Source organism: Cupressus sempervirens, chromosome 4 (assembly GCF_028749045.1).
Source record: "Cupressus sempervirens isolate cs-2001-9-10 chromosome 4, ASM2874904v1, whole genome shotgun sequence".
Classification (NCBI taxonomy): Eukaryota; Viridiplantae; Streptophyta; class Pinopsida; order Cupressales; family Cupressaceae; genus Cupressus; species Cupressus sempervirens.
Genome location: NC_143121.1, coordinates 832502619 through 832516803, shown reverse-complemented (window position 1 = coordinate 832516803; position 14185 = coordinate 832502619). Strand labels below are relative to the sequence as shown.

General features: G+C 34.9%; 1 pseudogene; it reads right to left on the bottom strand.

Moving 5' to 3' along the window:
• LOC149563967 (uncharacterized) overlaps positions 1–12891 on the bottom strand; it is a 254586-nt pseudogene extending 241695 nt beyond the window's left edge.
• Positions 12892–14185: the final 1294 nt, after the last annotated feature.

Below are 14185 nucleotides of genomic sequence, written 5' to 3'. Positions count from 1 at the left end.
GGTATTTCAAATGGATGTGAAGTCCACCTTCCTAAATGTTGTATTGAAAGAAGAAGTGTATGTGGAGCAGCCACCTGGTTATGAAGTTGCAGGTGAAGAGAACAAAATATATAGATTGAAGAGAGCTCTTTATGGGCTCAAGCAAGCTCCATGAGCATGGTACAGTAGGATTGACTCATATTTGATGAGCAATGGCTTTAGCAAAAGCAATGGTGAGCCTACTCTCTACATCAAGACAACAAATGATAATGTGTTGATTGTTGTCTTGTATGTAGATGATTTGATTTTTGCTGGAAATGACAAGGCTCTAATTGGTGAGTTCAAAGAGGCCATGAAAAGTGAATTTGAAATGACAGACCTAGGTCTCTTGAAATACTTTCTAGGCATAGAAGTAAAACAAATGCATGATGGCATTTTCATCTCTCAAGAAAAGTATGTAGGGCAGATCTTGGAGAGATTTAAAATGCAAAATAGTAAGGCAGCCCCCACACCAATAGCAGTAGGTCTAAAGTTGAGCAAGGAAGACTCTAGCAAGAGAGTTGATCCAATACTATACAAGAGTATGGTTGGAAGTCTAATGGATTTGACTGCAACTCGGCTAGACCTAATGCATGCAGTAAGTCTGATTTTTAGATTTATGAAAACATCAAAGGATTCCCATTGGCAAGCGGGAAAGAGGATCCTAAGGTATGTGAAAGGTACCAAGGGATTTGGAATTTTGTATACTGCAAATAATGATTTCAAGTTTGTTGGTTACACGGATAGTGATTGGGCTGAAAGTTTAGATGATAGGAAGAGCACTTTCACATACATGTTTCATATGGAATCAAGTGCAATTTCATGGGCATCCAAGAAGCAATCTATTGTTTTTCAATCTACAACAGAGGCTGAATACATAGCAGAAAATGCAACAGCATGTCAGGCTATTTGGCTAAGGAGGATCTTGACAGATTTGAATGAAAGGCAAGAGGATGGAACCACAATTTATTGTGACAACATCTCATCAATTGCATTGTCCAAGAATTCAGTCTTCCATGCAAGAAGCAAGCATATTGAAATCAGATATCACTTCATCAGAGAGTTGATGGAGAATGGGGATATCAAGATGAATTTCTGCAAGTCAGAGCAGCAGCTAGCAGATATTTTTACCAAGCCATTAGGCATTGGAACTTTTGTGCACCTAAGACAGAGTCTTGGTGTAGTTGATTTAGATCAGTAGTGATCCTTGTTTGTGGGTCTCAGGACAAAGGGGGAGTGTTGGAAATAAACGTCAACTCTTGTAGGTTGTCCTCGAGCCCCATGCCCATCTACCCTGTTAGGTCACCGCAAGCATTAATGGATGGTAGACATTCATTTTGGTAGGTGAGATTTTTTGAATTTGAATGTTGAGAGGGAAAATGGAATGTGATAAAATGATTCATTCATTCATAAGAGAGAGAAGAAGAGAGCAGATCAAGCAGATCAGAGAGAAGTTGCAGAGCTGAGTAGAGAAGGAAGAAGGAAGGAAGTTTGTGCCTGCAGTTGCACGTGGTTCCTTGTTCACTCTGTAAGTTTGTTGTTTGGATTCATCCTGTTGAAACAGTGATTGCTCCAGGCACCATTGTATGCAGCCATTAGAGTTGCAGGTTTAAAGGTTTATTAAAGTTTGAAGTATTATCAGTTTAGGGTTATTTTAGGGTTTTCTGGTTGAAGCCGAATGCTCCCAGATTTGTAATAGTTTAAATCTCAAATTGAATAGAAAGCAAGCCAACATACTTACTCTATTGTTCTTCATCTTCTATTCTTTGGATTTAACAAGTTTGGTTGAAAGCTTAAAGCATTTGGCTTTCTGGTTTTAATGGTGAAAGCATTCACGTTGAAATATTTCCTAAGTTATATTTCCTAAGTTTGAAATAGAACACTCGGCATCTTCTTTCTCAGTTGGAGCCGAGCTCACTTGGCATCCACTGGTGCTGAGCATTTCCTGTGCAAGTGTCGAGCTGCTTTTTGTGCCGAGTTCACTCGGCACCTATTGCCTGTCACTCGACACCTTCAAGTGCCGAGTAAAACTGGCACTCGGCACCTTCATGTGCCAAGCAACTTTTTTTTTTAACTTATATTTCCTACACTATCATCCTTTAGTGATTTCCAACCCTGCGAGAAAAGACTATCCAAATGAGCAGAATTTTGTCCTTTTGATTCTTTTATTTTCCGGTCTACAGTATATGCCCATTGACTAACAATACAAACAAGCTTAGATGAAACAATAAGCAGTGTGGCTTTTGGTCCCCAAGAAAGAGCCCTTATGTATGATGTAGTACAAATTGACCCAATGCAAAACCAAATATGTAAATTTGTTGTTGTGTTGTAGATGTGTCACTAACATGCCTTCTTTGAGAATAAACCCTCGCCTCATTTTGCACAACAACACCCAGCAGCATTTGGCCATTGCTTATAGCAAGCCAATCCAAGGCATTGACACAATGTTGAAAATATTTTATATCCTCCAGTACAAAATTACCATCTCCCAAATAACTTTCGGCATCCCAAATACTGATAGTTGTTGCATCTTCTGATACAATATAACTTGCAGTTGCAATCTTATAGCCACTATTAGCCAAAGCAATTATTCTCGTTGTACCCTTGGGAATTTTAATAAGGCCAACACAGTTCCATGAAATCTCTACTGTCTGACAATGTGGGACCAGAGACTCTTGGGGGACACTTACTTTCCAAAGCTTTAGAACACCATCAGAATGGCATGTGGCAAAGTTATAGGCAAAGGTATTATACACTACACCACGTACAACACCACCTGATTGTTCACAGAAGGAAAACTGATTGCCTGTAGGCATAACAACAATACTTGTGACCTGGACCAAAGCACTGGAATTGAAAAATTTAGGTAAACATGCTTCAGCTGAAATATAATAATCATTCTTTGCCAGGTTGATTTCATTATTACAATTTATATTTAGAGCAATTCCATTCTTCAAATAATATTCAGATAACTGCTCTAAAGGAATCTCGCCCTCATGCCAAACACGGAGCAAAATTTTCCATGACATGACAATCTCATTTCTCTTCTCTAATCCTAAAATCAGAACAACATAATTAATGAAGTCTTTAGTTGAGATAACTGACAATAATGTCGCGTAGATGTATTTCAGTTGCTGTGAAGAAGTCTCAGGCAATCAAATAGCACAGGCCACTTCATGCTGAGTAGTTGTTCTTCTAATAATACTCTCCTTTCGAATGAAAACACAATCAAATCCTTGTGAATGTCCAACAAAGAGAAGAAAGTAATTATCTTTCAAAAGCAGGGGTGCCCATGTAAGAAAACGATATTTGATTTGTTCGGAGATTTTACAACCTTGCAATTGATCAGATAGTTTCCATGCAGGATGTATAAATGTTGGAATCTCAACTTGAGGCTCCACAAGTGCGTTTAAAGACCAAATAAGCACAATCCCATTAGAATCCAATGAGGTAGCAAGTTCAGCTTCAATAATAGGATGCAGTTCCACCTGTAAAATAGTTCACGAGTGACCACCCCGGTTAAGGATTTCACTTGAGACACGTGAATTCTTTACACTCTCTTTATTAGAATTTAAATTTTCTTCAAGTGAACAACCAAACCCAGCAATTGACATTGAGGCCTCTAAACATGACAAGCTGAAGATTTTTTGTGGTAGCAGCTCAAATAAGTACAACATCTTGCCAACCCTCTGAATGAAAGCTTTGACAAGCACAGAACAAGCATCTGAATTTAAATAGCTCCCAACTAATGGAAGCTTCAATCTTTGGGGAAGCAGATCAGTTCTTTTCTTCCACAGAGATACACGTGGATATCTAGGAGGAGATATATCATCTAGACAATGCAATGAACACCAAGCAACAGAGGCATTAGGACCAGTTCAAAGCAACCATTCACAGCTACCAGCATTACTGCCTTTGGAGACCACATCAAAACTGCTTACCTCAATTTTGTCTCTACTTTGTATACCATCACCTCCCATCTCACGTGTCCACCTGACTGAGATGTTTGTTCCAAGAAATCCATTGAAACACTGATTCACTTCTATGATTGTAGTCACAAAAAATGTTGCCCTTGTGTGTTTATCAGACAGTTCCCTCCTCTGTACATTGTCAAGTTTTGTTCTCCCATTATCAATCTCCATCCATAACCTCACAGATCCATTCAAGCAGCAACTTAGCAATACCTTTCTTTGGAAACAAGAAAAGTTTGATGGCCTCCATTGTATCATTGAAACAGGTTGTGGATGAGAAAGCTCAATTTGTTGTAGACTGGAAACTTCATTCCAATGCTAAATACTCACCTGGCCCTTTGAAGTCCCCCTATATGAAGCAGGTGTCTGTGTCATAGACCATGGGCATCTTGCATATGTTGAGCCATCAACTGATGTTGCTGCCAATCCACAGACGATCATGTTGCAGATGTAAGAAAATGAGGCTGCTTAAGGTTTGACTTCCACAGTGGAACCCAACCACTTTCCCCCTTACCCCACATGATGACATCAGATCCTGCTGCAAGTAAGCCATCTCCAGATTCTGTCCATACAACTACAATAACTCTGGAAGAATTTGATAATAATTTATCTTGCCTCCAAGCCAAAGGTAGTTCTGCACAAAATAGTGGATAGTTACTATTATTTGAATCTAAAAATACAAGAAAAAGGGAAGTACGAATCAAATCCCACATAATATGGAAAAGGATTGAAAAAATAAGCATCAGTTCATTTTCAATAGTCTCTCAAATAAAGTAACAAACATTTCTGGAATCGGTTCTATATGTTTTAGGATAACAACTGCTGAATCAATTAGGCCTTTGACATGTCTCTTTCAACTGATGCTAAATGTTGCATACATCTGGGTATGAACTAATGATTACTCTAAAATATCAAAAGCTGTAAATATAGGATGTTGCATAGGTTAGTAACTTAATTATGATTATGATATAGGAGCCTTGAAAATGAAACGCGGTTATTGATCTAATATATCTATTCATTTTAGTGTAGCTATGTAACTAGGCCAACATATATAATAAACTATCATAATTTGGTTCACTTTATTAAAATAGGAGTTGATAATAATATACATAACCTCCTTGGTCATGTTCCTAAGGTAATGCTTAAGCATATATCTTAGAATAATAAAAGGTAATGTTTATGTCAAAACAAGAGTCTAAGACATTGAAATAAAGCTTAATGTGTGATGTTTAGAGTAATAAGACAAGGCGTGGACATTCATCAAAGCATAATTCAAAGCATTGAATTTTTTTCATGTGTATGCAAAATATGGAGGCACACTTAAAAGACTAAAGCAAATAAAAGATATTTCTAGAGATATTCTGAAATATTAATATATTTGTTGGAATAAATCAACAAAGAGAGAGTCATAGTTTGAGTTCTAATAGGAGTCTGTAAAGAACTAGTGATCTATTGACAGTTCCAATTTGTTGTCAACAGTTCTAGTTTATTGTCAATAAAGCTTAATGTGTTGTCAATTAGTCACAACTAGACGTAGAGTTTGTTTCTGGTTTTATAAGAGAGTAGTTGGTTGTGGTTTGTATATAAATATGCATTGCTTATGTTGTTATTCTTGTTATTCTATTTTCTAATTTGGTATCAAAGCTTAGGAATGTTGTAATGCCCTGCTGTGTTGTCTCTTGCTTAGTGTAGCCTTTATTGATAGGTTGTAAAAGCAATTCATAATGAAAGAGGTCTAATACAGCCTTCCAGAAGTGGAGCAGCTGTGAAGATGCCATGTTTGAGTTGATTTGCTCAAATTTGCAACTGGTATATGTTCAACAATCTGATTTGAGTTCATGGATTGGTAAATTTTCATTATTTGTTGTTCTTTGGTTACTTCAAAAATGACAAGTTTATCTGATTCTAATCTAACTAAGTCAAATAAGTTAGATGGTTCCAATTATGTTAATTGGAAGTTTAAGATTCATACTCTAATTGAGGGATATAATATGTGGACCATTGTAAATGACTCTAAGGCTAAGCTCACTATACCTCCAAATGTTGTTCAAGATTGGGAGAAAAGAGAAAGAAAATCCAAGATTCTTTTATAAATGTCTACAAAAGACTTTATCATCCCTCATATAAGGGATATCACTACTTCTACTGGTGCTTCGAATTCCTTAAAAGGTTTGTATGAGATTACAAATTCAAACAGAATTTTGTTTTTAAAGAGCAAGTTACTTTCAATTAAAATGGAAGCAAATGAAAATTTTAGTAGTTATTTATCTAGAATCAAGGATTAAGGGATAAATTAACTAACATTGGTGGATCAATTTCAAGTAGTGATTTAGCTACTGTTACTTTGAATGGAATGGTGCATGATTATCAAGTATTTATTATTGGTTTGGTTGTAAGAGGAAACACTTCTTTTGAGAATTTGGCAGGTGTCCTTCTATAAGAAGAAGAAAGGAAGAAGCATGTGGACAACAAATTTCAAAGTGCGGATTTAGCTTTGATGGCAAAAGACAAGAAGTCATTCAAAGGAAAACAATGGCCAAAGAATAATGAAGGTAAAAAAAATTCACAATCAAGGGTATAGCGATGAAAAGAGGTATCATGAAGGGTTGTCATCTAAACCAAATATGAAGAAAAATGGTAATTATACAATTAATGTGGAGAGTTTGGACATTATGCTTATGAATGTAGAAAAAAAAAGTATGAAAAGTCCAAAAATAACAACTATGAAGGTAATTTTGTGAGTGGTCATCAAGATACAATAAGTGAAAACCTTCATGATTTAAAATTGTTTGTTTTTTATTTTTCTCTTTCAACTAAATCAAGTGATTGTAATGATTGGTTTATAGATTCAAGAGCATCAATTCACATGTCATGTCATAAAAGTTGGTTTAAAAATATCCAAGAAAAAGATGATGATAGAAAGATCTATTTAGGAGATAATAGGTCTACATGATGTAAAAGGATGTGGTGATATAAGTGTATAATTACCTAATGGCCATGTAAAGCAACATTCTAATGTTATGTATGTCCTAGGAATTAAAAAAGAATTTAACTTTAGTTTCAGCAATTACTGATCAAGGTCCAAAAGTTGAGTTCTTGAAGGGAGGTTGCCAAGTTAAAGATATGAAAAATCAAAATGATGTGATTGCTGAAGGAATCAGGATAGGAGGTTTGTATAAACTTAATATCAATATGGAAAATCATCATGAAATAACTTCTACAAGTGTGTCTACTGAAGAGTTATGACATAAGAGGTATGGACATTTAAATTTAAAAGATTTTATTTTTCTACAAAGAAAAGAGATGGTGCAAGGTCTTCCAATATTTAAGGATGAAAGAATCAGTTGTGATGTATGTGCATTAGGAAAACAACATAGAAATGAATTTCCAATAAGAACTAATGTAAAGGAAAGAACTATTCTTGAACTAGTGCATTCAGATGTGCATGGTCCTATGCAAACTCAATCACTTGGGGGAGCATCTTACTTTCTTAAATTTGTTGATGATTGCACTAGATACACTTGGGGGTATTTCTTAAGGAATAAAAGTGAAGTTTTTGAATATTTTAAAGAATTCAAAACTATGGTAGAAAAATAAACAACTCACAGTGTTAAGATTCTTAGATCAAATCAAGGGGGGGATTATACGTCAGAAAATTTTGTGAAATAATGTAAATATAATGACATTCTTATGCAGTGGCCCATAGTCTTGAACAAAATGGTGTAGCTAAAAGGAAAAATATTACAATTGTTGAATGTGTTAGGAGTATGCTAAAAGAAAAGAATCTCCCTAATAATGTGTGGGTTGAAGTAGTTAATACAACTATGTATTTGCTAAGTAAAAGATCTATTGTGAACAAAACTCCTTATGAAGCTTTTCCTGAAATTAATTTAGTTGTTAGTCATTTGAGAATTTTTGGAAACAAGGCATATTGTCATATTCCAAAAGAAAATAAAAGGAAACTTGATGCAAAGTCATTCAAATGTATATTTGTTGGTTATTGTATTGATCTCAAGGCCTACAAGATGTATAATCCTACTACTCATAAGGCATTTTCTAGTAGAGATGTTATATTTCATGAATTTGTAGATGATGTTCAAGATAAAGAAAAGGTGGACAAAACCATTTCATTAAAGCTACTTGAAGCAGACAATGAAAGTTCATATATTGTAGATCAACAAACTCATGATCAAAGTAGGCATGAGACAAGTCAAGTTGAGGCCACTCCATCCAATAATGAAGTAGTAAGAAGATCTACAAGGCAAATCAAGGCACCAATCAAGTATACTGATTATGGCTTAATGACTCAAATAATGAGTGTAGATGAACCTCAAAATTTTGAAGCTAAGAATCACAAAGAATGGATGAATGCAATGCATGAAGAATATCTTTCGATTATGAATAATGAAACTTGGGAACTAACTGAATTACCAAAAAAAAAAGTTCCTATTGGTTGTAAATGGTTTTTCAAAACAAAGTTTAATGCTGATGGCATTGTTGATAAATTCAAAGCTATATGAGTTGCAAAAGGGTAGTCACAGAAGGAAGGAATTGATTATGAAAATACTTTTGCACCAGTAGCTAAAATAAATACTATTAGACTAATGATTTCACCTGCTACCAAATTTGATTGGGTTCTTCATCAAATGGATCTTAAATCAACATTTGTAAATGGTGATTTAAAAGAAGAAATTTATCTTGTTCAACTTGAAGGTTTTGTAAAATAGGGAAAAGAGAATTTGGTATGCAAGTTTAAAAAAGGCATTATATGGTCTCAAACAAGCACCAAGGTCATGGTATGAGAAAATTGATGAATTCTTCTTTCAACAAGGATATATCAAGAGTAAAAATGATCCAAATTTGTACATAAAGAATGATGAACATGTGAATGTTGTTTTGATTTATTTGTATGTGGATGACTTAAGCATCACAAAAAGTTCTATAGAGTTGATTGATGCAATCAAGACAGCTCTATCATAGACATTTAAAATAAGGATCTTGGAGAAATGCATTATTGCTTAGGAATTGAGGTGTGGAAACAAAATAGTAAGAATTTGATTGGTCAAAGTAAGTATGCAAAGAAGTTAATCCAAAAGTTTAGTATGCAAGATTGTAAAGCGACATATACTCCATTGGAACAAAATTTCAAGTTCTTTTGTGGCAGTGACACTTTATAAGTCAATGGGATATTGTATAGGAAAATGGTGGGAAGTCTCAACTACTTGGCCACTGCAAGACTTGATATTTCATATTATGTTAGCATACTTAGCCAATTCATGTATAATTATCTTGAGGTCCCCTAGAATGCAACACAAAGAGTTCTTCAATACCTACAAGGCACCATATCTTTTGGCATTGAATATACTAACCATTTGAATGTTGAGTTGATAGGTTACTTTGATTTTGATTGGGTAGGATATCTATATAATTTTAAATCAATAACTAGCTATGCATTCAACATAGGATAAAGTGTTGTTTCTTGGACCAACAAGAAGAAACCAAATATTTCTCTTTCATCTAATGAAGCTAAGTACAAAGCATTGTGCAATGCTACATGTGAAGCAATTTGGCTAAGGAGAATTCTTGAAGATATGGGACAAAAGTAAGATGGACTTACTATAATCAAATGTGACAATCAAAGTATAATCAAGTTGGCCAATAATCCAGTTTATCATGCAAGATCGAAGCAAATTGAAACTCAACATCATTTTGTAAGAGATAGAGTTTAGTCTCAAGAAATAGAGCTACAATAGTGCAACACAAATGATAATATGGCTAATGTATTCACTAAGTCATTGGGAAAAATAAGGTTTGTAAAATGTAGAGATATGTTAGGAGTGCATCTTAATTCCCTTGTTGATTAAGGGGGAGTGTTGGAATAAATCAACAAAGAGAGAAATATAGTTTGAGTTCTAATAGGAGTTTGTAAAGAGCTGGTGATCTGTTCATAGTTCTAGTTTGTTTTCAACAATTCTAGTTTGTTGTCAATAAGGCTTAGTTTTTTATCAATTAGTCATAGGTAGATGTAGAGTTTGTTTCTAGTTTTATAGGAGAGTAGTTGGTTGTAGTTTTTATATAAATATGCATTGCTTATGTTGTTTTCAATAGAAAAAAATAGTGAGGTCTTCATTTCCTCTATTTTATGCTTTATATTCTTTTTGTTCTATTTTCTAATTATATTTGCATAGATGACTCATTGTTGCATAGATCTATCACTTCTTAAACATATCGTTTGAAGTCCTATAAGATAATTGATGTTAACCTGTAGCTCCCTCTTGTTCGAAGAGTGTTGGGAGTGGAAATTTGTCTCTCCTTATTTTTGCGATTATTTTCATCTCTAAATTATCATTAAGATGTTGCACACACTAATCTAATGTATAAATAATGTGTATATTCAAAACCCTAGCTAAAATGCTAGGAAAGACTTGGAAATCCTAATAATTGTTGGATGCATGTAAAATTATCCATTTATTTGTTTGGTTCTTTTTGAGAAAATTGAAAAGGTTTGGACTAGATTTTCAAGAACAAGTGATAATTGCAAGGATTTTCCAGATAGAAAGACTTAAATATTATTTTGGAAGCATTCCAGATTTATTGTGGTTGTTAAATAAAAAAAAAATTCATGAATAAGATTTTACAAAAAGGCCATACCTATTTGAGTCCACAGTAAAAGGTGAAATACCAGGTCATGCTACATTGGTAGGAAATACATGCAGTTTCAAAACTTTCCTGACACCATTTTAAAATTCTCTAGCAACTTTGGGGCAAAGTTTTCTATTTGTAAGGCAATACATCTCACCACTCCATGAAAGTTCCCCATATAATAGTCTATCAATTAATTGTATTAGCAACACTTAATTTAGATAAAGTAAATTCTCATCATGAAAATATTTAACTAGTACTTGGGCCATATGAGGTGCAAGTGTTTTGTACATGTTTTAACTTAACTACCTATATGTCCAACTATGTAAAATTGAATAGATTATCCAAGTAGTTCATATTGTGTGCATCATTTGCTCCAATCAAAGAGCTTTCTTGGCTCCTGTAGTTATGAAATGAAAAATAGAGTTTCCTAATAGATAGGTTATTGTGCCCAAAATTCTTGTCATGTTTGATGGACCCAATAACTCAAGAAACAATAAAAGGAAAGGCATCTCAACCTGGTCAACTAGTAAAATTTTTAGGGAAAATCACCATGCACTATCTTACTTCTCAAAGTTATAGGGAGCACCAACTACATTCTCCTTCATTGTGACATTAAAGGATGACTCTAAGACAAAGTCTTATTTTCTTCCTTACCATTCGTCATGAATCTATTGAGGAAAGAGTGATTTTCCTTTTAAAGCTTCAATGCTCTTTAAGTTGTTCATAGGAAACTTGATCTTTAGAAGTTACAAACTATTAGGTTCAAAAAAATTATTTTAGAGCATAATCCGAAGCGTCCTTTTATGTGTTGTAGTTGCTTGCTTGATGGTTTAATATTTTGAGAACTCTCAAGTGAACCCTTCCCATATGTTGCTATCCAATCTTGGACATAGAACTCCCCTCATCCCAAAGGAGGTATGAAAAATATTTTGATGACTAATTGCCAAAACCTCTCCACATAATTGCAAACTTGCAAATGTAATAAGAAGAGAAAATTAGAGTAATAATTCTTAAAGGCTCTTATTTGTCATAAAATAATTCTTATCAAAGTTAGCTCAATTAAAACAGATGTCTATCACAATCTACTTTTGATATCAATCATAGAGATACTAATGAAATATTCTCAGTAACAAAAACTAGAACTAGAACCCCTCACATGGAAGAAAGAAAGAATAATATAGAAGAGAAATAATTTCTGGATCTGATCTTTACTTGACAAGTGTCCACTTGAAATTCAATCTTCTAGCAACTGAAAACTTTGTCCTTCCTTCTCCATCTTGATCTGATTTGATTTCATCATTGCCTTGTAACTGATTTGCAAAATATCTGTACCTAATGATGAAATTCTTTGAATCGCCAAAATATCTGATTTGCCTCAATGAAATACTAATGAAAGTGAGATTCAATCTGATTAGAAAATAGTTAAAATTGCCTCAAATCTCATTTTCACTTCCTTTTAACCATATTCAGGTCATTTCCATGCTAGAAAACAACTCTAAATATTGACACCTGAATTCGGTTGCAATTTGGGAACCTGAAAGAAAACCTCCTGTAGCTTGAACTAGCTACTACCTATATAAAAACCAACTCCAAAATTGGATAGTTCATCTTTTTTTGATTCCAGCAGTATATTGGAGTCCATGTTTTGCTTATAGAAAACCCTTAGAATCTTATTTCGAAAAATGCCCCTCTGTTATAACTATCAGGTCTGCATTCCTTTTTAAATTTAAAATTTGATAATTTTAAATTTATCTAAAGTTAAAACTTTAGAATAAAATGTCCCTTTTGCAATTTTTTAAAATTGACGTGCATCCATAAAAAAAAAATTATTATTATTATTTTTTTTATTGCCCCTGCCTTTCAATCCAGGGTCAACCTTCCCTTTGACCAGTGCCACATGTCATTCGTTGATTGGTCGACCTCTCAAACTCAGTTCCATGTCATCACTGGGCAGGCCCATGCCACGTGGCAGAATCTCAGTTTCTCACATTACTTAAATTCCTACAACTTCATATTACAGGGATGCACGGACTGTCAGATCTTGCCTGTGCCTCCATTTAAACTACTCGTTCTTGCCACATCATCATCTATAGGACCCACCATGCCACGTGGCACTTAGGCGCATCCTCACATTTTTTAATGTCCCCGTAACTCTTTTTTGCGGGCATGCGCTAACCCTTGGATCATGACACTTGGCGCAATCTGGTGCTTCTGTCGCCACATCAGTGCACTCATTTCTTTGTGTAAAATTTAGCATTGGCTCGAAATTTGACATCATCTGGCTAGCCACAGGCCCCACCTCCTGACCTGCGGCTTCTCAAAAGCCTCTGCCTTCAATTCACAATGTTTGTTGTGTTCATTTCTATTTGAAGTGTTAAAAATGTATTTTCCTAGCCAATGTGGGATAATGGCATGTGATGGCTTTTCCCTTCGTTCTGCCCTTTTTGGTGCTGTATGTTTATTTTTTTTATAGCATGGATGTGACCTTTGACTATAGCAAGTTGCAGCTGCTTCCAAGCTCGGCGTCTCCTTCATTGAAATTGGACACCTCTGCCCCTATTTAGCGCATGATCTGCTCCTTTCAATTTTGGCATGAGGATTCCTCTTTAAAATACGTGGGTTGTTTCAAAATGTGGGTTCTCATTTATTTTTACTTTTTGTTCCATGCTTTTACTTGGTGCAAGGTCTTCTTTCTAAACTTAGCTGTGGCTTCATTTTTCCCAATTTAAGAGTCCTGCTCTCTTTATTTGGTGTGAGCTTCAAATCCACCTTCTCCCCTGCTTTGACTACCGTAGGTTTGTGACTATTCGAATGCATTTTTGGCTTGGGTGGCTTCATCTGCAGCTTCTTCTTTTCACTTCATTTTTCTCCATTTCATGGACACCCTTTATTCTACCTTGACTACTCCTTCTCATGTGTGGAGCTTCCTTTTAATTGCCAGATATTTGCACCATTAATTTGTGTAGGGCTTTTCTTAACAAGGCGTGATCTGTCTCTAAAAGGTGTGGGATCTATTCGTGGCATTATAACTCCTAACCCATGATTAATAATATTGAATGGATCATACCACTATGTTTTCCTCTAAAAATACTACAAGTGTGCCAGTTTGTAGAACTTGATGAATCCGTCTTCACACTTTATCAAGTCAATTCCATTTGTAAAAATTGTTATGTTGTCATTGTCTCGTCCTACAAATCCACGTAGCCAACTTCAGACGCTTGCCAAATTCATCCAATTATTCGTCATGAGCCTAAATCATAGATCCATAATGTCCTCATGACAGAGAACTAGTGTTTCAGATTTCATTTCCCCATGTACCCGTTTGCCTAGTTTTCCAAGCCAAATCCAAACCCAGTTTATGGTTTTCTGATGTGTTTGTTTGCAGGTAAATTTGGAGGGGCAACTTTGACAGTCAATATCTTTTGACTAGGGATTTTTCATGAGACGAGATTTGATGATATGCAAGAGTCTAGAACAAAGATTCAGTGTGTAGGATTTCAGAGCTTGATCAGGTGATTTGGTCAATTTTTAAGGCTAGTCAATAGAGCCCC